Source organism: Oryctolagus cuniculus, chromosome 1 (assembly GCF_964237555.1).
Source record: "Oryctolagus cuniculus chromosome 1, mOryCun1.1, whole genome shotgun sequence".
NCBI lineage: Eukaryota > Metazoa > Chordata > Mammalia > Lagomorpha > Leporidae > Oryctolagus > Oryctolagus cuniculus.
In genome coordinates, this window is record NC_091432.1 from 228146915 (window position 1) to 228174686 (window position 27772).

The 27772-nt window shown below is 58.2% G+C and overlaps 1 protein-coding gene across 2 annotated transcripts in view; it reads left to right on the forward strand.

The window, feature by feature from the left end:
* Nucleotides 1–24798: 24798 nt before the first annotated feature.
* NEK6 (NIMA related kinase 6) overlaps nucleotides 24799–27772 on the forward strand; it is a 70457-nt gene continuing 67483 nt past the window's right edge. The window contains exon 1 of one of the 2 annotated variants that reach the window (XM_070056690.1): nucleotides 24799–24944. The gene's annotated coding sequence lies outside the window, so the exon portion shown is untranslated. Of the gene's footprint in view, nucleotides 24945–26331; nucleotides 26609–27772 lie in introns of those variants that run through there. The other variant, XM_008273336.3, reaches the window with a different exon arrangement.

The window sequence follows — 27772 nt, forward strand, 5'->3', positions numbered from 1 at the left end:
CGTGTGGACACTTGCACCATCTCTGGTGCAAGAGTGAAAACTCGCTGCCCTCCCCTCCTTGGCTTTGCCAGTGCCGGCCCTCTGCTGAGAACGTCCTTCCACTGTGGTTGGCCTGGGAAATTCTTTAGGAATCCGGCGCGCTGTGCTTGACACCATCCCATGCACTGAGCCGCGCGGTCAAACGCTGTCCCTTCCTCTCCTCTGCTCCCAGGAACTTCCCTTGGACCCCACCTCTGACACACACTGGTCGCCACCTGGTGCTGTAACAGTGCACGTGCTGGTGCCTCTGTCCCCCACCAGCCCTGGCTCCCTGAGAAAAAAGACTGTGAGTGGGTCACAGCTGCACCCCCTGTGCCCAACAAAGAGCTGGGCCTCAGTCCCCCCCACCCACCCCAGAACATGGGGCTATAATAGTGTCATGTCGTGGTGAGGCTTCCATGAGTCTAAATTGCTGTTATTGAATGAGTGCCTGGCCCTAGGTGAGCACCGGGCAAGTGCTGGCCGTGGTTATTATCAGCATGGTTCACAGTGGACTAAGAAGACCTGCTGAGGGAGTGCCCACTGCCATGGCGTGGCTACCCCTGCCGGACATCACCCATTCTACAGATGAGAATGCTGAGGCTCAGGAAGGGTCACAGAGCTGCCTAGATGGGGCAGCACTTGCAAGGGCCACAGTGCCTGTGTTCTCCCCTGCACCTCGCTGTAATGACAAGGCTGCTGCCTCTGTCTGTCTCTCTCCCTCCTCCCTAATGCTCTCCCCACCCAGGCTCAGCTGCTAGAGGTTGTCGAGGGAGGTGGGTAGAACCTGGAGGCTGATTTTTGACAAGCGGAGATTCAAATCCCAGCCACCCCTCACCGGCTGCGGCACCTGCCGCTGAGCCTCAGTTTCCCCACTGCCTCTCAGGGACTTCGAGGCTCCAGAGCACAGGCAGATTTTCCATGGTCCAGACAACGGTCAAGCTGCAGGGTTCTCACTTGCACAGGCCCTTTCTAAGTAAAAATCCACGTGCATTTGTGATTCTTTTTCCCCCTCTGGGGGAAAGCTCAGGCCCTCAAACCCGTGTGGGACAAGACTCTCACTCAGAAGCTTCCAGTCAGGATGCCATAGGCGGTCAGGAGCCAGAGACGGGGTGCCCACCTCCACCTTTTGCCAGGGGTTAGTGCTGCGCCACACAGGGCCCCACAGCCCAGATACGGACCAGGGGGCCTGGAACGGTGAAGGGTCTTGTAGGACACCATCTGGTAAGTCAGAGCCAGGGCTGGCCTTGACCTCACGTCTCCCAGCTGCAAAACCAGTGCTCGCTCCTGTTCTGGAGCCAGGAAGCGGTGGGTGCAAGGCGCTGGCCCAGGTAGGACCTGTTCCCCACTCATGAGTAATTTAGGCTGTGGCTCCCAGAGGCCCTTGGTGCCAGTAAGGGCTCGGGGGCAGAGGTGGCTGGGGGTGGGGGTGTCCAGGGAGGCCACTAAAATAAGCAGCAGCTTCCTCTGAAAAGCTCTGCGGTCTATGCTGGGGAAGGAAGCAGAGGTCCGGAAACGGGAGGGGGCAGAGAGGTGAGAGGCTGAAACTGAGACCCGCTGGGGCACCCCCCGCCCACCCAGACACAACACTGGGCCCCCTGCCAGCCTGCAGCCCGGAGAGCCTGGGCACTCCAGCCCAGCGTGGCTCTGGCCACCTGGGGGGCTAGAGAAGCCCTCGAGGCCGCCCTTGGCCGGGACCCTTGCCTTCTCCTGGGCACGGGCCCTTGCACATGCCGTTCCTGCTGTCTGGAATGCTCCCCCCTCCTTCCCCCTCTGGACCCCACACCACAGTCATCTCTTCCAGGAAGCCTTCCCTGACCACCTGCTGGGCACACACAGGCAGGAGCAGGCAGGAGCAGATCCGCATTGTGACTGGTGGTGTTCGCAGGGACAGCTCACGTTGAGAGGGTGCTTCATGTTTACGGCGGGCCGGGGAGGCGGCGGTGGGGGGGGGGGGGCGGGTGCCGCCCTGTATAGATGATCTTGTTGCGTTTTTGAAAACGCAACACCGTGGTTCTCTTAACAGCTTCAGTTTACAGATGAGTAAACCAAGGCTCAGAGAAGAGAAGCAACTTCCCCAAAGCTGCACAGTCAGGAAGCGGCCGAGTCAGGAGCGTCGGGCGGATCTGGCTCCTGAGCAGTCACTGAGCCAGGCACCCTTCCCCTGGACCAGCTCCTGAATGGTGGCCTGGAGGCTCTTAGCCTCCCCGTTGCCTGCAGGCCTGGAGTAGCTGGGAGCTGTAGGGTGCTCTAAGGGGAGGGGGAAGGCAGCTTGCAACAAGGTAGCGTTTCTGGGATGCATTTCTGCTCAGCTCTGTGTGATCTCAGAGGTGCCTCCCAGGCTTCTGGGCTGTCTGGGCCTTTGTGTTCTCCTAGATAAATGCTCACTTGCAAATCTGATGTTGAACTCTATTTTCAAAGTAGGCCTCCCCAAATGGAAAAGCTTCGGGCTCCAGGAACCCTAGATCCATCCTGGTGGTGCCCTGTGCCTTAGCCACTGCACTACCTGGCCCTGCCTGGAGCTCTCCAAGCTCTTCTCCACAGCACCTGCCCACCACCCCACGGGCCACGAGCTTCTCACTGGAAGGGAGCAGGCTGCCTTCTTGGGACACTAGGGACTGCTTAGGAGGCAGGAGGCTGGGACAGAGTTGTTAAGTGAGGGAACGAATGCATGCATGGAGATGGGCTTCCTTAATGCCACCAGTGGGGATGAGAGGTCCAATTCCAGCTTAAAACCACTGGGTCCATTTCCCTGGATGCCACCCCTCCTGGGGGCTGGGAGTGGCTCCCCCTCGGGCCAGGGGTCAGCCTAGAATGCCCCTGCCACCCTGCCCTGTGCAGTCACAATACTCCACCCCCAGACCAGGGTCGCTGGCCTGTGACATGGCCCACGGTGCCCCCTCCTGGTCTTTGAAGCCCCCCGAGGAAGAGACCTCCTCTCTGCAGCTGCAGGAGGTCCCAAGTTCCCTCCAGAGCAGAAGCCGTGAAAGCAGTGCAGTCCCCAGAGGCTCCACCCCCCCCCACCCCCCGGAGGGAGCGGTGCCACAGGTGGCCTGGGAGGAGACCTGGGAGTGACAAGCCTTCCCAGCATCCCCCAGGAAGTCCAGGAGTCACCTCCCAGCCCCTGGGATCTTCAGTTTGGGGAAGCAAACGCCTGGGAGACACCTTCTGGGTCCTCAGGTTCAGGGGCAACAATTAGACGTGGTCGTTTGGGGACGTCACAGAGGCCGCCTGCCCACCACGAGGGTGGGGCTCCGGTGGGTGCTGTGGCAGCTGCCTGGCCGTGATGATGGCCAATGGCAGGCGAGCCAGTACTGTGGGGTGGTCGGGGGTGGGCTCTGTACGTGAACCTCCTGCCTCGGAACCCCAGCTCCGCCCTCCGCAGCTGCAGAACCCCAGGCGAGTGGGGTTCCATACCATCTACTTCCTGTTCAGGAGGCCTGATGGTGATGAGACCTAACCCACAGGTAGGATCATGGCGACGGGGCTAAATTCATTAACACGGGTTAAGTGCCCGAAAGAGGGTCTGGCCCAGGTAGAGCTGAAACAAAGGCGGGCGGGGACCAGGTGAGTGTTCCACAGACCTGAAAAGCTGTGGGTTTTGCGCAGAGGGAATTCAACACAGGGACTTTGCGGGGAGTAATCGAGGAGCTGAGAAACAGCGCAGGGAATGGTGCGGTCCCCAGAGCCAGGACTTGCAGTCCCATTCCACCTGCTAGTGTGCCATGTTCTCTGAGTTTCTTTTTCTCTTGGGGCCTCAATATCCTTGCTTGTAAAATGGGAGTAAGAACAGCGACATATGGAGTGGCATGTGTAGTGTCAAGAGCACCTGGGTTGCTGTCTGGGCTCCACTCCCGACTCCAGCCGCCTGCTAGTGCAGCGGGGATGACTCGAGTGGTTTGGTGCCCGCCCCCCTGTGCGAGACTCGCATGGAGTTCCTGGCTCCCGGTTTCAGTCTGGTTCAGTCCCAAATGTGATAGGCATTGGAGAGTGAACCAGCAGATGGGAAATCACTCTGTCCATCTTTCAAATGAGTAAATAAATGTTTTTATATGATAATATTTTGGTTTTCTTTAAAGCATTTATCTATTTATTTGAAAGGCAGAGAGAGAGAGACTATACTCTGAATTTTTGAAAAAAATATATTTATTCATTTATTTGGAAGGCAGAGGGACAGAGGTGGGGACAGACAGAGAAAAAGAAATCATCCATCCATTTATTCACTCCCCAGCTCCCCAAATGGGCACAATGGCCAGGCTGAGCCAGGCTGAAGCCAGCAGCCAATAACTGTTCAGGTCTGCCACGTTGGTGGCAGGGACCCAAGCATCTTCCGCTGCCTTCCCAGGAGCATTGGCAGGGAACTGGATCAGAAGTGGAGCAGCCAGGACTTGAACAGCACTCCCAGATGGGATGCTGGTGCTCAGGCCGTGGCATAAGCGGCTGTACCACCTGATTCTTGAGGTGTGTTTTCCCCTGGGCCAGCCACAGCGCAGAGCTCTCTGGTGACGCTGGGCAGCAGCACTGCCTGTGGTTCAGGTCAGCCTTGCGACCTCCAGGGGAACCTGCCCTACCCCCGGGGCTGCTGCGGTCCTGAGCCAGGATGCGCTTCGGTGAAGGGGACTGCACGCGTTCCCCACTTGATGGTGTTCTTGACCCATGAGGGGTTCCCTGGGACAGAGACGCACAGTCTAGGGGCATGTGTGCCAGCAAACACTTATCAGAGGGCACTGCACAAGGTCCGTGGAAAATTGAATTAAAAGATAAGTTTATTTTGGTGCAAAGGAGTTTGGAATCCATAACACATGTTCTCTGTGAACTTTTTAAAGAGCCCTCGTACAACCCCTCAGGTCTCACTAGCGTTTTACAAATGAGGAAGCTGAGGCACAGAGAGATGACCCACATGAGCAGGATGTGCAGATGTGATCTGAACCAAGCTACGGGCTCCCAGGCCCTGTGCTTCCCTGTGGCATGGAGTCCTCACTGTACCAGCCGCAGCTCTCCCGCCCCTGGCCTCAGCTGGCTCCACAGCTTTCCTCCTCTCAGAATGTCCCCCAGGGCTTTCAGCCCAGACTGACAGCTGCAAACCTGACCCCAGACTGCCCCCATTTCACCTAGGCCAGGGGACACTGGATGCACAGTGCCCTTGGCTCTGTCCTTGTCCTGCTGTGGGACCTCCCTCCAGCCTCAGCTCCCTTCACTGCAGCTGTGGGAACAGCACGAAGCCACATCAGGGAGCAGGCAGACTGGAAGGGCTTGTATGCTCAGCCCGTTCAACTCATGTCCAAAACCAAGTGCATCCACAGTCCACAGACTTCTGCACTCACACGTGCTAAAGACATCACACGTGTTTGCAAACCACCATCCTGCCCCAGAGACCACAAAAAGCTCAGCCGCGGGGGCTTGCAGGTACACAGATGAGTACCTCCAATGGGAGACGTGCCCCCTATGGGGCACACATACGTGATTTCCACCCACATGCACACGCAGCCACACACCTCTTCCTGCTTCCCTGAATCCCAACTCACTTGTATACACTCTGCTACGTGTCCCGGAACATGCATGCGTGCAAACAGCTGCCCCGCCCACAAAGCAGTTCACCAAGGTGTCCTCCCCCACAGGGACACATGTCACACTCCACACCCACACGGGCCAGTGTCACTCCCAAGTGGGTGACCACAGCTGCCCACACAGCCTCCCCCCGTACCCTCCCATGCAACTCACACACACACACACACACCCCACAGGCATGCTGAGCACCCCCCACACCAGCCTCCCCACTCCCCCACAGCCCCGGGCTGTGACGGCTGTGTGGTGGGGGTCTTGTTGAAGAACGGCAGCTGCCTGGCTGTCCTGGGGGCAATGAGAGCACCTGCCCAGCCCCCAGATGTGGTTTGGGTCCAGGGAGGGGGATGGGCTGTCCAGAGCCGGCCAAAGTCTTGTTTGCCAATACAGGGCGGAAGTTGCACAACCTGCCCGCAGCTGGCCCAGCGGACTGCAGCTTGCTTGTTGTCTCCGCTTCCCCTTGGCTGCAGGCCCAGACCCAGCCAGCGACCTGTTTCTCTGGGAGAGGGCGAGGGGCGGCTCCTCCCACCGCTGCTCCAGGGACCTGGCGGAAGATTCCAGGGGCCCCAGGCTGCGTGTGCCCCACACCAAGCCGTACAGAATCCCCCTTTACCAGCCGGGACCCAGGGGCCCCGGGGAAGCAGGAGCTCACCCAGCCAACTGGAGACTCTGGGCTTGGTACTGGGCTGGATTTTCTGTGTAAATCTGTTTTCAAAAGGAAGCTCACGCAGGAAACTGGCAGCTGAAATGTAGACGAGCAGAGCAGGAGGGGACCCAGAGCAGGGACCACCCGCCGCACCCCTTGCCCACTGAGGCTGAGTCAGCTCAGTCAAGGACCATGTGGCCATAGCACCGCCTCCTTCAGCTTAACCAAGTCCACGCAGACCTGAAACGACTGCTTTTTAAATTTGTGGCATTCCCCACACAGTGCATGACACGAGTCGGCAGGGCTTTCGAAGGTCTCGTGAAAGTTAGAATCTCGGACCATGAGACCCAAGTCCACCCCGGGACCCACAGCCCAGCCTGGGCCTCAGTCAGCTGCCCCGGGTCTTTATTCCTGCGGCCCCAGTGGCAGCTTCAGGAAAATGGAGTAGAAACCACCCGAACGTTCCTGAAAATCTCAGCAGCTTCCAGAGCTCTGATGGCGCTTTCGAAGAGAAATCGGGCTGCTGTTGTAGTGCTGGGTTAAGCCACTGCTTGTGACGCCCTCATCCCATTTTAGAGACTCCTGGCTTGAATCCTGCCTGCTCTGCTTCAGATACAGCTTCCTGCGAATGCGCCTATAAGGGCAGTGGAAGGTGGCTCAAGCGCTTGAGCCCCTGCCACCCAGATGGAGTTCCTGGCTCCTGCCTTCAGCCTGACCCAGCCTGAGCTCTATGGCCATTTGGGGAGTGAACTAGCAGATGAAAGATAGGTCTCCCTGTCTCTCTTCCTATTTCTCTTTGTCGCTCTGCCTTTCAAATAGATAGATAGATAGATTTAAAAAAAAGATGTTTATTTTAGTGCAAAAATTTTGAAGTCCATGCATCGTGTTTGTGATGCACCTTTTCCACGAACTTTCTGAAGGCTCTTGTATTTATGTGGACGTGTGTGGACACAGTGTATGAGTGTGTGTGTTTCCCCAGCTCTGTTCACCAAGAAGCTCTGGAAGCAGCCAGGCCCCGCAAGCTGTAACGACACCACTCTCCCCTCTGCAGGAGACATAGCTTCCAGGGAGAGGCTGCTTCCCAGCCGGGGCAGAGGAAGTGCCTGTTATTGTGTCGGAAGCTAAAGAAGTGCTCAAGGAACGGAGAGGACCTGTCACAGGGACACAGAGCCAGCTGGCAGGGCGTTCTTCAGGCCAAATGTAGTAGAATTTGAGTATCAAAATAAGTAGTGATAGCCATGAATTATAACCATGGGATGAATGCACACTGCTATAAGCAAATGAATAAACAACAAATAGATGGAGCTTTTCCTTACGGTAGGCTGCCAGACAAAGAAGGGAAATGACCTTCTGGAGATTGTTACAGTTAATTGTTTCAGGTGAGAAGCACCTGCACCTGGTCTAAGCAAGGGCGTGAACGGAAGGAGGAAAAGGATACTCACACAGAGAGAAGTGTTGCTCACAAGATCCTTATCACCACAAAAGTAACAGAGAAACGCCACGGCGGAGACACTGTTCAAATGGTCAAAGTGAGCACCCGCGCGGTTAGCACCTGGATGTTCTGTGTCCCCCATGGGACGTCAGGAGAAGAACCCGGCGTGGCCTCTGGGAGAACCTGCCCAAGCACACAATGCCGGCAGAATCCTGGCGGAACGTTTTCCCAAGTGGCGGTCCTGTTATCCTGTAAAACAGCGAGAGTGTGGGACTCAAGGCAAAACAGAGGACGATGCTAGAACGAGGGGCCGAGGAAGATGTCGCCGGCTGGGTTGCTGGGCTGGGTCCCCTTCTCCATCCTAGGGAGGCAGGGGACGCCCAAATGGGATAAATTGAGCTGCGCACCGAGAAACCCCACAAGCCAAAACCAGAAATTGACCAACTCCCAAAAGTCCTACCAGAAAGCAAATGTAATCTTAGCACTCTACAGGGCTGCCTGTCAGCAACGTTCACACTTACTGAAGGTCGTCTAAAAAAACCCCAAACCTTAGCAAATCGGAAATCGTGTTGTGGTCACTGAAGGAAGATGGTGCCAGGAGAGGCAGAAGGTGGGGCTTTACGGTCGGGAATTCTTACCTCCCAGAGTAAGAAGACGGCCCATTCTACCCCAAACTGCAGGTCAAGAAATGAGTGTCAGCAGGTGATTTAGTGGCCTGCAGGTGAATAAAAAACTATTGGAGCAGGTCTTGTGTGCAGTGGGATAAACCGCCGGGCAGGACCTCTGCAGCCAATATGGCAGCGCCTGGTTGGAGTCCTGGTGCCTCCACTTCTGCTGCTGCACCCGGGAGGCAGCAGGTGACAGCTCCAGGGCTCAGGTCCCTGCCACCCACATGGAAGACCCAGAAGGAATTCCTGGCCCTTGGGATTGGTCTGGTTCGGCCTGGCTGTTATGGGCATTTGGAGAGAGAACTGATGTAAGATATCTCTCCCTCCCTCTCTCCTTCTTTCCCTCTCTCTGTTGCTCTTTCAAGTAGATGAAGATAAGATAAACATTTGGAAAAAGGAAGCTGCTGTTTCTTATTTAAAAGTGACTCCCTCTGTTGACTGAGTATTGGGGACAAAAACAAGGAAACTGCTGTTTTTCATTACAAGTCTTACAGAACAAAGTGCATATAAAACTCTAATAAAAGCAAAATCAAAATATAAAAAATATAAAAGAAATACATTTGAAGCTGAGCAGTAAATGTGGACAGTTTGTTGAGTTGACTATTCAACAAAACTGCAAAAGAATCCCCCAAATGCTGAAGGGCTGATAAAATGGAAAATTACTTTTGCAGGGATTTTTTTTAAAATAAAGCATATCCTTAGGATATTATTGAAGAAGAAGAGGAGGAGGAAGAAGAGGAGGAATGGGGAGAAATGCATTGCAAACTTGTATATTTCTGAGGACCCATAGCTTTGGACAATTTGATAGTCTTTCAAACCCTGCTTGGAAGGCAATGCCACCTGTCAGAAGAATGAACGTTGAACATAATCACGGAGTGTTTTCCGGGTGTGTCACTGGAATATCTGTGCATTTGGCAATACGGGGGCAGGAGTCCTTCAATGAGCTTTTCAAGAACTACCTTCTACCAAACTGGCCTTTGCGGGTTCCTCTGCACTTGGGGAACAGAGGTGCCGCCCCAGGACCCAGGTTCGATCCCACAGGCGGGCCTCGCTCAGAGGGAGGACTCTCCCCTCTGACAACAGCCCTTTGTGGTATAAATCCGTGACTCCATTTGACAGGTGAGAAAATGGAGGCTTGGAGAAATGAATCGACGCGCGGGTTCACTCCTTCCTCCCTCCCTCCTCGGATCTTGCACCTGTGGGTGCCAGGCCTAATGACACCTTGCTGGCCCCTGAGATGGGGGGGGGGGGGGAGGTGGGCGTGCTTGGGGCATGAGGTTCTAGAAGCTCCTGCCATGTGTCATTATGTCTAATTACAGGGTCAAGGCTCCTGCGTGGGCCCAGCACAGCCAGACCGTCTCCATGCCCAGGCGGGCAGGGAGTTTCTGCAGGCTTCGAGGGGGCAGAGGCTGCTCCGGGGTGCTCACCACACATCCCCACACCTGCTGGAGAAACCTGAGTCCCAGGCCCCTGCTGTCTGTCCATCCACACCTCTCTGGACCTCCCTAACCGCATTCCCTCTGGGCACGGAATGGACGAGAAAGGGGGGCGCGATGAGGAGCACAATCTCCTACTCCCCGCATCCCATGCCTGCACAGACAGACGGACAGACACACCCAGCGCAGAAACGTAGCTCTGGAACCTTCTGTCTCTGAACCCGAGGCAATTGCTGCCGACACTTCCATCACTTCCCCAGTGTGTTCCCCTTGGGAGAGGGCAAGTGAACAGGCTGAAGAGCAGGGGACAGACGTGGCCGCCATCTTCCCTGAGACTGGCAGGCCAGTGGAAGTTGCTTTTCACCTGTGTTCAGGTCACGAACAGGTGCTGAGAGGCTGTGCTGTGCCAGGGGGTCGTAAAGTGAAGCCCCCAGTCTCAAGGGGCTCTGCACCCATGTGGGAGACCCAGAAGAAGCTCCTGGCTCCTGGCTTTGGATTGGTTCAGCTCCAGCCATTGTGACCCTTTAAGGAGTGAACCAGAAGATGGAAGACCTCTCTCTCTCTCCCTCCCTCTCTCTCTCCCTCTCTCTCTCTTTCTCTTTCTCTGTAACTCTGTCTGGGTCACTGCTCAAATGCCAGGTTGGCCAGGGCAGAAACCAGAAGCTGGGAACTCAAAGCAGGTCTCCCACGGTGCCAGGAACCCGACCTCGTGAGCTCTCACCACTGCCGCCCAGGAACCCGGAATCAGGAACCGGAGCTGGGAGCTGAACCCAGCCACAGCAATGTCGGACGCTGATGTCCCAGCGGCACCTTAACTGGCAGGCCAAACATCTGCCCTGTGGCGAAAAATTGTGAAATGCAGGCATTTGTGGCTATTTGGGAAGTGAACCAGTGGACAGAAGAGCTCTCTCTCTCCCTCTTCCTCTGTCTTTCTCTCTCTGAAACTCTGCCTTTTGAATAAATAAATAAATCCTTAAAAAAAAGAAAGAAAAAATTCTCAGCTTCCTGTGACTGCTTGGGCTTGCAGGGAGAAGGGATGGTTTCGCTTTTGCTAATGAAATTGTCCTTGGATTGACTGTGGTTATGGCCACATAGACTACAGGAAAACAAACACAGACTTGTGGTTAAAATGGATGAATTGTGTGGTGAATGAATTATATCTCAATAAAGCTGTTTTTTAAAAACGGGGCCCTGGAGCAGGCATTTAGTGATGGGTATAATGCCGACGGGGATGCCTGGGTCCCCACCACCACCACCACCATCAACTCCTGAGTCCAGCTTCCTGCTATGCACACCCTGGGAGGGAGTAATCAGGCTCTGGCCACCCACGTGGGAGACCTGGATGGAGTTCCCAGCTTCTGGCTTCAGCCTGGCCCAGCCGCAGCCATTGTGGGCTTTGGGGAGAGAACCAGCAGGTGGGACCTCTTTCCTCTCCCTCTCCACTCCCTATCTCCCTAACTCTCTCTTGCCTGCAAGGATTCTGTGTTCCCCAGCACTGCCCACTCCCCTTGCCCAGCTCCCTATCCCAGCCTTGGTTTTTCGGTGCGTGTTTCTTTTTATCAAATGTCCCTTTTCTGCCTCAGCACCTGACCTGATCTGCCCATGAGAGGATTTACCCGGGGAGTGGAGCGGTGGGTGCAGGAGAAACCACAAGGCCATTGCAGAATTCCCTTCACCATGGACCAGGCCGTGGACGCCGGCCCCAGGATCAGGGTGAGGTGAGAGAGGCACCCGGAGCCCAAGACCAGGGGCTCCCCCAGGGCACACCAGCGCTGCTCAGCTTCTGAGAGTGGGGGGTCCTGAGCGTGAAGCTTATCAACGAGATCCTTTTAAAGTGTATAATTTTGTGATTTTTTTTTTAGTTCATTAAAAATGTTGTGGAATCATCACAATAATCTAGGTCCAGAACACTCCCATCACCCAAAAAAGAAAGCCCCTGCCCGTTAGGAGTCTCGCCCACCCACCCACCCACCCCCCAGTCCTGGTAACCACGGATCTGCTGTTTATTTCTGGGCATTTGCCGATTCTGGACACGTTGTCCACAGGAGATCATGCACTAGGTGGCTTTCCCCCAGCAGGGTGTGCTCTAGGTCCGTCCGTGTTGTCACCTGTATCTTGCTGCCTTCTTCCTGGCTGAATAATATTCCACCATGTGGACTGACCACACATTGTTCAGCCCTGCATCTGTTGACAGACTTTTTTTTTTAAAAGCTTTTCTTTTTAAGTTATTTTCTTGAAAGTCAGAGAGGTGGGGGGGGGGGGAGAGATTTCAACTACAGATTCACCTCCCCGATCTGGGCCAGGCTGAAATCAGCAGCCAGGAACTCCATCCGGGCTCCCCCACACGGGCCGCCTTCCACTGGCTTAGTGTGAGCAGGGAGCTGGGTCAGAAGCAGAGCGGCAGGGATTCCGACTGGCACTGCGAGAGGGGACGGGGCGCCCTGAGTCGCAGGGTATCCAGGCGTGCCACAACGATGGCCGCTGATGGCCGTTTCACTCTTCCGGCCGTTTCACTCTTCCCGCCTTTTGGCTCGTGTGAGTAACACTGCCGTGAACATCCTGGTACAAGCTCTTGTCTGATTGCCTGTGTCCAACTCTTTTGTCTGCACATCCGGGAGCAGAGCTGCTGGGGCAGGTGACCGTGCATTGTTAACTCATCAAGGAGCCATTGCCCTGCCCCTGCCACCCTGGCCTTCTAGCCTGCCTCCTTCTAGTCCCACCCTGAGGCCCACTCAGCCACGGATAACTTGCACCCTTGTGTCCCCTTAGCAGCATCGTGGCACAGGGGTTGGCACGGGGCAGCCCCCTACGTCACACTAGGGGCCTGTGGCGTGGAGAGCAAGGTGAGTGCCAGTTTGGGGGCGGGGCATGTGGCTCAGGAAAACCGTGGATGGCAGTGTCAGGATTGGGACTTCCCACAGGGTGCCAAGAGAAACCACAGAGGGGTCTTTCTGAGCTGGGGCAAAATGACCAACTCTGCCTTAAGATCGGAGAGCCTGGGGGGAGTCGGCATTGCGGCATGGCGGGTTAAACCGCCACCTGCAAAGCCGGCTGAGACCCGGCTGCTCCACTTCCGGTCCAGCTCCCTGCTCATGTGCCTGGGAAAGCAGTGGAAGGTGGCCCCAGGGCTTGGGCCCCTGCCACCCATGTGCAAGACCCAAATGGAGTTCCAGGCTCTTGGCTTCGGCCAGGACCAGCCCTGGCCATTGTGACCATTTAGGGAGTGAACCAATGGATGGAAGGCTGGCCTCTCTCTCTCTCTCTCTCTCTCTCTCTCTCTCTCTCCTCTCATTCTGCTTTGCAAATAAACAAATCTTAAAAAAAAAAAAAAAGCTGAGTTTATTTTGGTGCCCTAAAACTTGAAGCCCAGGCAGTGTTCTCATAACATGCACCTTCCATGAGCTTCCGGAAGAGCCCTCACTTACTGCAATCGCCTTATCGTGGATTCCCAGCTGCACCATGCTCTGAAAAGCGTGAGTCCACCCGCCCCCCCCCCCCCCGCCCGGAGGTGGCCCAGCAGGCTCGGGTTTCTATGGTTTTCGGGGCACAGGGACTTTCTCCTGAGTGACGACCTCATCTAAGAGCAGCCCAGGGCCTCCCACATGGGATGGGAGAAGGCGGCTCCGGTTGGCAGAGAACGGCGAACCGTGTGCTTCCCCCACCCACGGAGACGGAAGGGCAAACCAGACCATGTTAAGGCGAGGAGGCGAGCTGATTTCACCTGGGGAACTTGCTGGTTACCAAGACTGGCAGGGAACCGATTTCTCTGGAAAGCTTGGAATATTCTAGACTCTGATTCAGGCCTTATTAGGAACAGCAAGCCCACATCAGGCCCCTGGTCCTGGCCCGACAGATCTGGCAAGGGTCAGCAGACAAAGGGGTTTGCAGGGAAGGTTACACCCTGGAGCCGGCATTTGAACCCAGATCTCCTGGCTCAAGGCTCGGGGCTGGCTCCACTGAGATGCTCTGACATCCCCTTAAGGGTGGGGCATGTGGTGGCATCAGGATCAGAGAGGACATGGACTGCGTGACCCCATGGGAGGAAGATTTGTGTCTTCCCTTTCTGGTTGTCCTGGAAAGTCCCGCCTAGTTTGCAGAACTGCTCCCTGGTGTCCTCCAGAGGCTATGCCCAGGGCGGCCAGGGGCCAAGGCTCACCAGGCGGTCTGGGAAGGGGACCCAGGGCCAAGGTCTGGCCTGAGCCCCGGCAAGTGGACGTGGTGAGCCTGTGTTATTCTGCCTCTCCCTGTGCTGTCCTGAGCGGGGGGCCTGGAGGGGCTGTGGGCGTCCCCTCAGCTGAGACCACTGCCCTCTCCCCCTCGTAGCTTGCCTGTGATGCAGAGACCCACGGGCAGAGCAGGGACTCTAGATACAGGCCCGGGTTCAGATCCTGGCTCCGTGACCTTGGCACCTGGGTTTCCCCATTTGTAAAGCGGGACTGAATGGGACCCACAGTGGTCAGGGGGAAGGGGACGGGTGGTGAGGGAGCAGATGGCCACAGGAGGGCCCTCAGGAGAGGTTTCACAGCATCCCCCTCTCTGGAGCCCCCTCTGGCAAACTGAACCAGTGCCCAGTGCTGGTGCTCTCGCCTGGGCATTGGCCTGCCCCAGGCCCTCCAAGGATGGGCCGGTCATGGTCCCTGCCCTGTGGGAGCTCCGGCTGCACCCGGGAGGAGGCTGAGGCCAGGGGAGACTTCACAGGGGAAGGATCTAAAGAGCTACCAACCTGCTTGTCACAGTCACCGGCCAATCAGAAAGCATGCTGGCTGTAACCGATCCGTGGGAACCCATCAATGTCCATCAGCTGATCATAAATGGCCTATTTGGGTCCCGACGGATGAATAAGAGTTCTTCTGGCAGGCAGAGGGAACAGCACATGTCGAATTCAGGTGAACAGAAAAGGCGTGGGGTCCTTGTGCAGAGTGAGAAAGGGTGAGATCCCTTCCCGCCCATCACAAGGGCCATGGCTGACACCCCTATTACGAAAGACAGGCTGGTGGTGACAGGCAAGTCTAGCCACTTGATGTGAACTGAGTTTTGTGACTCACAGGTTTCAGACGGAGACCCGAAGAACCAGGGAGCACCCAGTGAGGCCTGAACGTCCGGACTCTGCTTGGTCCCTCTCGGCTGCTTCCTCCCGCCCGTGGGCAGGGCCCTGTCTGCCATCGGGCCCTGTGACCTACGATCACAGCTGGGCCAGAACATTTCCTCTGGGCCCTTCTCACACAGAAAACTGGGGAACGTGAGAGCCCCGTTCTCACTGTCGTTTTTGATGCGATGATTACGGCTGGCTTTGGGGGCAGGGGTCCTGGCTCCCATGCCCAGCCTTGGGGCAGAGGCGTTCTGGCTCGGATGGCTTGCCTCGGGGGGAGAATGAGGAGTGACAGACAGCAGAGCAGGGGAGGTCAGACTGAAACCCTGCTTCTGCAGCCTTCACACCCAGGAGTCGTTTTCTGAGCCCCCATGCTTGGAACAGGGTGGCTGGAGCCCAGGGTGAGTGCAAGGGGGGGAGGCAGGGGACAGAGAACAGAGAGGGTCTTGAAAGCCACTCTTTGGGCAACAGTTCTGCAGGGACATTCCACCCTGGTGACTCAGAGGCACGGGCTGCAGGGGGACTTTCCAGGGTCAAGACACTGCCCCTGCCCCAGGCCCCTTACACCTACTCGCCACAGAGCTGGCGTTGGAGGCAGGAGTCCAAGCTTCGTTCTCTCGGGAGAAGGGCTGGCGAGAGAAGAGAGGTTCAGGCCAGGGGTTGAGAGAGTCTGTTGGGGAGGTAAACTGACACAGACGCCCAGGTGGGACCAACACATACAAGGTGGAGACACGAGGGACCGGGCTCCCTGGCGTTGAGTCCTACCCACAGTGGCACTGAGGCTTCCGGTCTGTGCAGGAGAAAACCCAGGCGTGCCTAGAGAGGAAGGCGCTTGGCGGTGGCCTGAGCCCGACGCTCCCAGGCTGCATGAGATCATATGGCTGACCTCAGTGCCCTCCAGTGCAGCCTGAGGGGGTTGATGGCTTCTCCCCAGGGAATGAAAAGCACCCCTGGTGGCCCCTGTCCTGCCACCACCCTGGCCAGGCGTCATGGGAGGTGATGGGGGCTTGCTCTCAGACGGAGCTGGCTTAAAACCCCAGCTTTGGGAAGTACAGGATAGTTGACCTTGAACCTTGACCTTGGGCCTCAGCTTGCTGGTCTCCAGGATGGGGAATCAATGAGCAGACTCTGGGGGACCCACAGGACATATGGTAGGGAGGCCTGGCTTCCTCCCAGTCTTCTGAGGGGCGCCCTGGACCCCAAGGCTGCTCAGTGGCTGGGCGGCTGCAGGCGAGAGGCAGGCCCTGGAGGAGGGAGACCCCAGGTCATTTGGTGTTGTCCCAGGACACGCCTGCACGCGAAAGGGGGCACTATGAGGAACAAACCACCATAAACCCAGCTCTCCCAAGGGAGTGAGGGTGTCTGACCGCCCTGGTGATGGGTGGAGATTCCGGAGTCCAGGCAGAGGGGCAGGGGACGGAGGGGCTGGCGGAGGAGGCGTGCCAGCAGGTGCTGTGTGGAGGAGCCCGCTCTGAGGAAGGCTTTCTGATGAGTCGCCCTCCCCAGTGTTCCCGGGACTCAGTTTTGGGCATTGCACTGGAGCCGGGTGGCTTTTGTGAGCCCAGGCCTGGGGCTTCATGGTTGCTCCATGATCTTTTCTGGGATGTGACTGCCTGCTGAGACTGGCCCTGGGCTGGGAGCAGGAAGGCCTGCTTGCAGTTGGGTTACTCACGTCGAGAAGTTTCTACGCAACAATCCTGGTGCTTTCATATGACCCCGCAAGTGCCTGTACACTGGGGCCCTGGGCCATGGGGTCTCCCGCCCCAAACCCATAACGTCCCTCGCTGATCTCCCCAGCTGGCCCAAGCCCCTTTCCCCCCTCCCCAACCCGCCAGGGCAGGAGGTCCCCCGGGAGCCTGCCGGATCCCTTTCCTTTCCTTTCCGCTTCCTTTCTCTTCCTGTCCGGTGGGGGCTGGGCTGGCCGCAGCTGGCTGGCGTGGGGGGGCTCTCTCCAGGCTTTGGCTCGGCCCAGCCCCCTCGGCCGCCAGCCACAGGCAGGGCAAGCATTCCTCCATGCTCCAGGCCTCCTCTGGGAACACAGGCGTTCAGAAACCTGAGCCGAGCAGCCAACCGGAGCAGTGCAGGCCGGAGGGAGGTGGGCCTGGGCTGGGGGTGCAGGCTGGGGGGCTTGGCTTCTGCCTCGGCTGAAAACAGAAACCGCAGGCCTCCCTCCCCTTCCCCTTTCAGCTGCTCTGGCCTCCTAGGCCAGGGAGCAAAGAGCCTTGGCTTCTGCTAAGCCAACTGGGGGAGGGGGCTGGAGACGGGGAAGGAGTCACACCGTTTTGTAAAGATGGAGGGGCTCTGCCACATGCACCAGGTGCAAAGGTTTCCACGCTGGGGGCCCTTCATGGCCCTGTTAAGCTTCCGGAATAATAGAGCTGACTACTAACGGGGTCAGAAATAGCCAGAGAGGTGAAGCTATCAGTCCAGGGTCACACAGCCAGGAAGCTGAGGGGCTGGGGTGCAGACTCAGCCCCGTGGGGCCTCCAAGCACACATGCCCTGGGACCAGTCACAAGTGTCCCCTCCTGAACACCTGGCCCTGCCGACATCTGAAACTCTTCCCTTCCGGAGTTGACACTCATGCCCTCATGGAAGCCCTCACTCCTGCCCCACTTCGCTCTTGGAATCTTCTAATCGTGGCTCATTAAACGCAAAGCGGTGGTTAGAAACGAACCTGTCCAATTCTTTCTCCTACGATGAGGACCCTGTCACCCAGAAATCATCACGACTTGCCCCCAGATCAGAGCCAGACCGCCTGAGGCTTGTCGGGCAGACCTGGGCCTGACCAGACAGGTGGCGCTGGCCAAGTGGACATTTCCTTTTTGGGGGTCTCAGTATTTCCATCTGCAAGTGGGGACCATAGCACCTTCACCGGCGGGTTGCTGTGTAGATTAAAGGATGCAACAGTGTAGTTCCTAGCACCCAGTGGGGACCCAGGACAGCCTGGCTGCTTCCTGCTTCCCCAGCAAAGCCTAGGGGCAGAGAGGGGTGACCCCCTGCTGACAGATGACCAAGAGAAATGCATAACAAATTTATCTCATCACAGTTTTAAGTGTGATGCAAAGACAGAGAAGGAAATGTCTACACTACAGTATAGATTCCCTGGAGCAGGGACAGCAGACAGAAATGTGGGCCAAACGGAGCGGGAGCCGGAGGCAGGGGGCTGGGTGCGGAAGGCCAGCGAGGCCAGTCTGTCCAGATTCTTCTTGGCCTGACCTGTCTCCCTCCCGGCTACGAGGCATGAGTGAGGGCCTTATGGCCCTGTTATCAGACAGCCAGAGGTCAGCAGGTTTCCTTGTGGCCACTCCTGGACAGAAAGGCAGGGCAGCTATGAGCGACAGGTTCCGGCTTCATGGCTTTGGGGTAGAATGGGGGGGGGGGCGGGCAGGAGACGGTCAGGGAGAGCTTGCTTCTGGGGGCTTCCAACGTCCTTTAGCTCAAAGCGCCAGGCTGTGGGGTGCTGCTCTATAAGCTACAACGGGAGGAAGTGGAATCTTAGGGCTCTGGGGAGGGGCAGGCAGGACCAGGGGTGTGCTGGGGCAGTGCTCCCGCGGCGGGGTGAGGGCTGCTTATCCCACCTCGGGGAATGGCTAGGCTGATGTTGGTGGTTGAAAAGCAACTGCGGCCCCAGGACATCACACCCCCCAGGGAATAGACAAGTACCAATATGGGGGGGGGGGATTGATTTGGAATAGAGGCTGGCCTGTTACATGGGATTTGTTACAGAAGAGACCGCATGGACCTGCATAGCCATTTGCTGCTCTCAGCGGCGTGACCTCGGACAAGTCACTTAACTTCCCTGAGCCATTCTGGTCAGACAGGGAAACCGAGGCCGATCCCCAGCTCTGAGCGGGCAACGCTCCAGAGGCCTGCTGGAGGGGACGGTGTGACGAGTGCGGATGCCAGGCTGTGACTCCAGGGCAGTCAACCTTGTCGGCAACCACCAGCGGGCTTGTGCTGCTGGGCTCCAAGGGACGGCCGCAGAAGCGAAGTCTCTCCTCCACCCACCATCCTCTCGGCTCCTGCTCTCCTTCCTTGCCCGAAGGTCCCGGATTTCTCTTCCCCAGGTGGGGCTGCAGAAATCAGAACTCTCTCCCCCAAAGCCAATTATCCACTCCACAAACATCTTTGTAACAGCCCCGCTCCCACCCCCACCACACACAGCTTTGCGGCCTGGAGATGCACCCTCCTGGCCCACCGCGCGTCCCAAGACCCTCACGAGCTGTTGGGAGGAGCGAGAAGAAGCTGGCCGGGCCCTGCTGGATCCCCCACTCTGTTCCCCCAGCTCAGACCCCGCTCCCTCGGATCTGAGCACAAGGACAGCTCGCCCGGGGCCTTTGGGGCTTCCCTCCCAAGGCTTACACTACACTCTCCTGTTGCCAACCTTCCATTAAAGGGGTGTCGGGCACGACCGCATCGTTGCCTGGTGAGAGAGATGCTCTCACCCCCTACCTCTTGATGGGAGGACAGAGCTCTGGCAGGTGCCATGCCCTGTGCAAGCCCATGCTGCCAGCTCTGCACCCTGGCTGATAGCTCCAAGGCCGGGTTCCTGCCAGCTGATATCAGAACACTGTAGAATGTGTGGGGTTGCACGGCTGCCTGTCCCAGGGGGCTGCCTGGGCACCTAGGCTCAGAGCCCGAAGCCTGACGCTTGAGCCGCATGGTACCACCTGTGCTGTCTTGTTCAGGGGCCCCTGAGCCCCCGGACTCACCCCTCTCCCCCTGAGCCCCTCTACCCGCACGCCCTGCTTCCCAGGAGTCTCCCCAAATGACAACCCCAACCAGGCTCCCTTGGGCTCATTGGCACAGCGGACATGGATTTTCTTTCCTCAAGACGGGTTCGGCCCTCGCTGTTCCTGGTGCTGGATCAGAGGCTGGTTTGGGTTTGGGGACAGGGAGGAACAGTGCCCAGACCCCTGCCCTCCTCCTCCTCCGCACTCCCACCCTCTGATCATCTCCATCCGGTTCCTTTCTTCCCCAGCACCCCAAGACAAGCCTGCTGTGCCCATCCCCAGCAGACCTGGGGCAGAGCCCCCCCCAACACCAGCTCTCTTACTGAGGTGCAGTATGACTTCAAGGGTTTCTGTCCAGGACTGACCTAACGCTCGCTTCTTTGTTAGGTGAGGAGGCTACAAGTCTCAGCTGTTTTATCTGTAAAATGGGCATCAAAGCTACTTCAAAGGGCGTTCTGATCAGGGATGCAAACATAGGAGGAAGGGGCGGGGCTTGGAACTCATAGGGTTGGCAGCTGAACCGGCCATCAGCGGAGGGGGCGCGGCAAAGGCTGGGACCGGCCTGTGAAGGGAGTGTTGGAATGACAATCCCCAGAGGCCCTCCCTGGCTGCGTTCCATCGCGTTGGGCACGGCTGGTTGGAAGCACGTTCCCGCGGGAGGAGAGGCGGGCCCCCCGACTCCGCCTGCACTCCCTCCGGCCGCCTAGGGCTCCCCCAGCTTCTCGCCCTGCGGTGCCTTGCGTAACTCCCCGGGAACCCAGCCTTGTGTGACCGCACCTGCGGGAGACGCTGACTGCCCGCATCCCATGAGCGAGAAAACTGCGGGTCCGGAACGTGGAAGCACCTCACTGGAACTCACCTCGGAGGAAGAGAGTCCCCAAAAACCCATGTCTGGGCTTTCAGCAATTCCACAGGTGCCTGGGGCTGGGGGAAAAAAAGTCAGGAAGCCAAACTTCACAGAAAAGCCTGGAGACCGGAGGAGACACCACTCCTCTACGCTCCACTAATGGTTTCTGCTCTTCTCCCCCGTAAGTCCTGGGAGCAGGGGCCATGGTCAAGACTTCTGTTACCTCCCCGTGATGAACAGGACAGAAAGCAGGTACTTGCTGAATGTAGACGAAATGCAACAATTTCGGAATAGTATGCAGTCATGAAAAAGGAAGTTGCTCCTTATGGGGTGGCCGGAAATGGTCTCCAAGCACCGAAGAAAACACAAGGTATACAATCACATGGATCGTATGCTATCATCTGTGTAAAAACAAGACAGGAAGAAAAAGTGGATATACACATTGTCCACAGATACACACATACATAAATGCACAACCACACAAGCACTGTGCTTGGCGACACAGTTCCCTCCAGGGGCGAGAACCAGGTGATGGATGGAGTGGTGGGGCCACGGTTGCAGGGTACCCTCCTGCAGGCAAATTTTAGCTACTCAGAAAATACTTAAACATTTCAAAAGTTAACGCTAAAAGTGGGTTTGCTGCTTTTACATGATGGTGTGGGGGAGGGGTGGTGTTCCCTGCCTCCCAATTCTTACCAAGGTTTTCCGGGCTGCAGGCAATCCTGGACTGATAGGTCAAGGTCGACAGGGCCCTTGGAGACCCCGCCCCCAATTGTGCCAGTGAGGGTCACACCAGGAGTGATGGCATAACTGGGGGGGAAGAGCCGGGGTCCTGACCCCCCCTTCCCTGGTTTGCTGCCCTGAAAATGTAACTCAGTTGCATCAACTCTCTTGGAGTTCTGGGGGACCTCAGGTGGTGGAAAACAGCCAGGCTGAGAATGAATCCCCTGGGGACCAAGGTGACCCCCCCCCCAAATGGTCACGGCAGCTGGGGCTGGTCGAGAAAAAAGCCAGGAGCCTGGAACTCCACCTGGGTCTCCCAGGTGTGAAGTAGGGACCCAAGCACTTGGGCCATCTTCCACTGCTTTCCCGGGTGCATTAGCAGGGAGTGGAGCAGCCAGGACCAGAACCTGTGCTCGGATAGGGGATGCCATCTTGCAAGCGGTGGCTTCATCCACTGCACCGCAACACTGGCCCCTCTGCCCCGAATACGGACAACGGTATTGGCTTTAGGTAAACCTGATGCAAATCCTGGCTGTATCCAAACCACCTGACTTCTCTGCGGCCCCAGCTCTGCACCTGCAAGACCCCAGTCACGACCCCGTGAGGATAAAATCCTCTTCCAAAGCCAGGCACATGCAAGGCACCCAGCGAGCAGGAGTCTGTCTCCCCCCTGAAGCAGGGGAAGAATGAAACGACTCAAGCCTAATCTTGAAACTCCCAGCCTGGCGTTGGAGGAGCAGACAGAGCCTTGCTCTGAGGCCAGAGTGGCCGAAGCCACGCCGGGGGAAGAGGGGTCAGGCGCAGCGCGCAGGCAGCCACGGGTTCTAAATCTGGGAGTCATTTTTGCAAACACCTCTCCACGCTGACTCATTGTGGGAGTCGTTAAAATCTCCTTTGAGTTAAAAACAAAAGTTGAGTTCGACTCAGGCTGCATCGCATCTCTCCCCTCCACCCCCGCCCTGGCCAGGGTGGTAGGGGCACTGTGGGGGATTCGCGGGTCTCTGGGGAGGTTGAACCCATCCCCTTACCTCCCCCAACAAGCACGTCACCAAGGACTGGGACCATCAGGGCCAAGACATGAGTGAAGGAAGTGGAGAATGAGAAAGAGGAATGCAGGGAAAATGGGGTGTTGGCACTGCCCCCACACCCCTTCAAGTCCTGTTGCTGTCCCTCCTGACGTCCAAGGAGGAGAGGGGGAGGGGCCCTGGACAGGGCTCCTTGATTTCCTGCCACTCAGCCCTGCAGCCAGACCTTGGCAGTGTGACCTGGGACATACTGCCTGACCTCCCTGAGCCTGCCCCCCAGCCCAAAAGGGAGGGCATTAGAAGTGTTTGCTACAGGGGCTCTGCGAGGCTGTGCAGGGACCTTGCGACAGTCGGGTGTTCAGCAGACACGCGGGGCAGGAGGGCCCGGCCCTCCTCTCCCAGTGCCGGCAACGCTCCCTTAGCGGAAGGGTCCGGTGCTGGCTCCGCAGCTCACCTGGTCGTTCACAGAGCACAGAGCCTGTGGACATGCAGAAGGTGCTGGCCACCGTCCCCACCGCCCCACCCAGGCCTCTGCTCAGCTCTCACAGCACAGAGACTTCTACCAGCAGCCTCTGGGAAAACGCGCCCTGGGACCCTCTGTTGTCTTTCCTGCTTTGTTTTTTCCACAACAACTTTGTTGTTCCCAGCACCTACCTCCTGCCCCAGACAGTGCCAGGGCTGTACTTAGTTCACTGCTGCTCCCCAGTGCTTGCAGTGGTACCTGGCCCCGAGACGCCGCTCCGAGATACGGGAGTGCTTGAAAAAGTTCATGGAAAGTACAATTCAAGAAGTTGATTGGGGTGGGTACTGTGGCACAGGGGGTTTAAGCCGACATTCCAGGATGCCCGCATCCCATATCAGAGTGCACAGGTCAAGGCTTGCTACTGCAGGCGTCCAAGGCAGCGGTCTGCTGTTGCACCGGGGAGGCAGAAGGAGATGGCCCGGGTGCACAGGTCCCTGCTACCCACACGGGAGACCTTGACGGAGCTCCTGGCTCCCAGCTTCAGCCTGGCTGGTACAGCCATTTGGGGAGTGAACCAGCGGATGGACGATCTCCCTCTCTTTCACTCTGCCTTTCAAATAAAAAAAGCCACAAAACAGTTTATTTTGGTGCAAAATGTTTTGAAATCCACACATACAAGGAGTCTTCAAGAAGATTTGGAAAAAATGTATATTATGGAAAAACTATGTATCAATTACAAACCATTTTTTGCACCAGGATTACCGTCTTTTAATTGCATTTCCTGTGAACGTTTTCAGGCCCCTCCCATGGGAATGAATGAATGAATGAGCTCACTCATGTTTGCTGCAGGAACACGGCCGGTGTCCCTGACCCACTAGAACCCTGCACACGTACAGTGTCTCAGAACTCCTATGATGATGATGAGTATTATTATTATTATTATTATTATTTGCAGTGTGTATTTCTCCATCGTAAAGTTCCTGTTGATCTGACATTCACTGCAAGTGGATATGGGCAGACGCGGGGCTGGCAACAGGTTCCTAACTAAGAGGCTGAAGAAGCTACGGACGGCCCATTCCCTCCCTGCGGGTTTGTGACGTCTGCATTCATCAGCAAGCGCTGCGACAAGGCTGGCTCCCTTGGGGTGGCCGCTGCCTGTCTCTCTCCTGCCAGCAACGGCCCAGCGCCATGCTGCTGACCATGGCCAGCCAGCGTGCCCGCCCCGCCATGAGACTGGCTCTCTGCTGTCCACTTCCAGCTCAACCCCTTGCTACTGGGGCAGCTTTGGGCAAGAGAATGTGCTTTCCTAGGTGTCATTTCTGAGCCTCATTTCCCTCATCTGTAAAATGGGCGCTTGGTCAAGGCAGGGCTGAACATCAGCAGCCGGAAGTTGCAGCAGTGTCCGGCACACAGTAGGTGCTTGGCGGTTGTCTGAGGGTGCAACAGCCTCTGGCACACAGTAGGTGCTTGGCGGCTGTCATCGCCCTCCCAAATCCCAGCCAGGCTCATTCACTGCTCTGGATAAAGGAGGCCCAGCCTCGGACCCCACCCGCGCAGGCAGCCAGCAGGTGGCCGTCGGCGGCCCGTGGCCCCAGCCCTCTTGGGGCCCAGTTTCGAATGTGCAGGAGAAGCAAGAAGTGGCTGCTTCGGGCTCCCCGTGGAGGCCTTTACAACTTCCAGAAACTTCTGCACCTTCGCTCTTGCCGGTCCACAGGAAGTGGAGGGCAGAGCGCGGGGCCTTGGCCACCTGGGGATACCCTCGGAGCCTACTGCAGCGACGCCGGTGGACGGGCCGATTTCAGTCCGACCAGGGCTGTGACGCGGGGGAGGGGCCCGCGGATGGGGGCTGCAGACCCTCGCAAAAGCAGTGCAGCGCGAGAGTAGGGGGCCGGGTACCGGCCGTGACGTGCAGGGGGGCGTCCGGGCCTCAGTCTCCCCGACTCTGAAATGGGGCGGGGGTCCTCTGCCGACCGGGTCACTCGCTGCTACCGTCCCCAGGACTCGGCGCAGCGGAAGGGCCTGGGGCGGGGAGGGCGCAGCCGGGCGCCCCCCGGAGCCTGCGTGGCGGCAGCGCGCACGAGCGCAGGGGGCGGCGCGGCCCCGTGGCGGGGAGGGGCGGGAGCGCGCGCGGGCCCGCGCAGGCGGCGGCGGAAACCGGCGGACGAGTGAGCGAGTGAGCGAGCGAGCGGCCGGCCGCGGCGCCGCCAACTCGTGCGGGACCCAGCGCTCCGGCCGCCGCCCGCCCGCCGGCCGGTCCGCGCGCCGGTCCTCCCGCGGCAGCCGAGCCCGCCCGCGCGCCGGTGAGTGGTTCTGGGGCCGGGCCCGGCCGGGATCCGGGCCCGCGCGGGTCGGGGAGGGGGCGGGGGCCGCGCCGTGGGGCCGCGCCCCCCCTCCGAGCCGCGCCGAGTGGGGCGCGTGCGCGCGCGCGCACGTCCGGGGCCGCGCGTGTGCGTGGCGGGGCGGCGGGCGTGCGTCTGGAGCGCGTCCGCGGGCACCTCCGGGCGAGGGGCCGGCCGAGGCTTGAGGGTGAGGGCTGTGGGGAAGTGGCCCGGTGGCCGGGCGTCCGTTCGCCGCCTGTTCACGAGGGCCCGGGAGCGTGCGTGGGTCGCGGGGAGTGTTAAGTGCGCCCACGTGTGTGAGTGTTCGCGAGTGTGGTGCACGTGTGTGAGCCTGTGAAGGCGACCGTGTGCCTGCGGGGCTGCGGACGTGTTTGTCCCGCAGGCTGAGCCCCCACCCCGGGCCTGTGCGTGTGACCGGCCCGCTCCTGGCCCCACAGCGGGGGAGGGGACCTGGAGAGGAGCGGCGCTTGGTGGGCACCGGCTGGGTGCTGAGGAAGAGGCCAGAGAAGGGACCTGCAGAGCCTGTGGGGTCTGGCGCGGGGGAGGCCCTGGTGGCCGGACCCTCCGCACCCCCCCCCCCCCCGCCCCGGGCTGGGCTGCTCTGGGGGCCAGCGGGACAGGCCCCTTGAAGACCTGTGTTTTCCTAAACACTGGGTTCTCTGCTTTGTCCTCGCATTCTGCAGCCGGGCGTATTTGAACCCTTTCCCCCTGTCTTGGGGGCGAGGGGGGAGGGGCCTGACCCTGCGGAGACCAGAGGTCGGGAGACCCTTGTCTGTGCAGCAGGCCGCCTGCCCTGCCCAGCACACAGACGTCGGGCTGGCGCCGAGGGTGAGCCCCCACGACCCTCGCACGTGGATCCCCGCCACCTGGGATGCCATCTCCCGAGGTCCGCCTTGGCGGTGTTGACTGGCAGGCCTTTGGGTGCTTTGTCAGTGAAAATCTTTGCATTCAGGCAAACTTGAGAAACTGCGCTGGGTTTTCGGAACCCGCTTGCCTTTCCGAGGGGAAAATGTCGTCCTGGAGTTGGTGGTTGTGCAGGGGACCTGGAGGTTGGTTTCAAGACCGTGTCGCTCATGGGAGAAGAATTTCATTGAAAGGGACACAGAGCCGTGGGAGCAGCTCCTGGCGGCAGGCAGCTTACCGAGTGAACTTTGGACGTCTTCTTGTAGCAAACAAAACCTGGAAGGAAGCAAAAAAAGACCCACATTCCTTTTCTTTTTGTCCCGAAAATTGAAAAAAAAAAAAAAAAAAAAAAACCGAAAACACCTTCTGGGTTTGTTGGAAGCACAGCCCTCCCCCAACCCGTCAAGGCCAGGCCCTCCCTGGATCCCCCACCCCCAAATAAAATAGGCCTGTGGGGAGCCTTGGGATGAGTCACTCCCTGGCAGGGAAGCCCATGGGCAAACATTTGGGAAGCTTCTCGCCTGACTTCCCAGAAGAAAAGGCCCAGGATTGAAAACGGACCCTGCGGTTTGTCAGCCTCTGCCGTCCCGTCTGCTTCGGAAATGACTAAAAAGCCCTCCCGGTCTCCACAAAGTAAAGGCACAGACTTCACGAGTGGCCCAGGTTGCTCTGCACCGAGAGCCCTTCAAGGTTTCCAAAACTGGAGCTCCCGGCTTTCCCAGGTGCCAGTCTCTGGTGGGGCCGAGGACGAGAGGGGGAGGGGAGGGAGGGAAGTCAGGTGTGTCCAGAGCCCCTGCTCCGGGCCAGGAACTGTTCTAGGGATCTCCAGTCTGCTCAGCAGTCACGGGCTGCAGACGTTGGCTTTGGTTTTCTGCACAAGGAAACTGAGGCACCCTGGGCCAGCCGGCACCCGGGCCAGCCGGCACGCGGGCCAGCCGACGGGGTCGCGGAGCAATCCCGCCGTCTGGCTGGCTTGGCACCCTTTCTCCCCGTTGTTCCTGGGATGTGACATTTGACTTCCTAAGGCGCACGCGCTGCGAGCAGAGTCCTTTGATTTTTATGTTTCTCTGATAGTAGAGAGAGAAAGGGAGAGTGCTCCCGTCTGCTTGTTCACTTTCCCAAATGCCTGCCATGGCCAGGGCTGAAGCTGGGAGCTGGGCGCAGGATGGAGGGTTTCCCACGTGGGTGGCAGGCACCCAATCACTGAGCCATCACCACTGCCTCCCAGGGTCTGTGTTGGCAGGAAGCTGGAGTCAGAAACCAGAGCCGGGTGTGGAACCGACGTGGGATGCAGGCGTCCTAGCCCTGGGCGGAACGCCTGCCCCGGTGCTGAGCGCATTAACACGCATCCGCTGGTTTACGTCTCGCCATGAGACAGGTTATTTTCTCTGTTCTACAGATGAGAAACTGAGAGATGAGCAGACTTGATTATGTGACCGTAGCAGGCAGGACGCGAAAGCTTTGTGCCTTGTCTTGGCCACGTCCACTCCCCAGCACTGAGACGGGAGCTGTTGTGTTGCCTGTTTTATGGATGGGGAGGAGGGGCGCAAGACGGTGTGCGCGTGTGTGGTAGACCTTGGATTGGAACTTGCGCTTGGGTGAGCAGAGCCCACAGTCTTGCCTCTGAACTTGGAAAGTGGCCGTCGCCGCTGACTCTGTGCCTGGCCCGGTCCGAAGGTTCATCCTTGTTGTCCTGATTTTACGGAGGAAGACAATGACTCAGGAGGTTCAGAAACTTGGGCAAGGATCAGAACCTGGCAAATGGCAAAGTCGGGATTCAAACCCACAGCTCTGAGTCCAGAGCCCAAGTTCTTACCCTTCAGCCACGCCCGGCTGCCTTTGCTGCACTTTCTCCTCTTGCAGGCTGCTAAGCCAAGTGGGTTAGG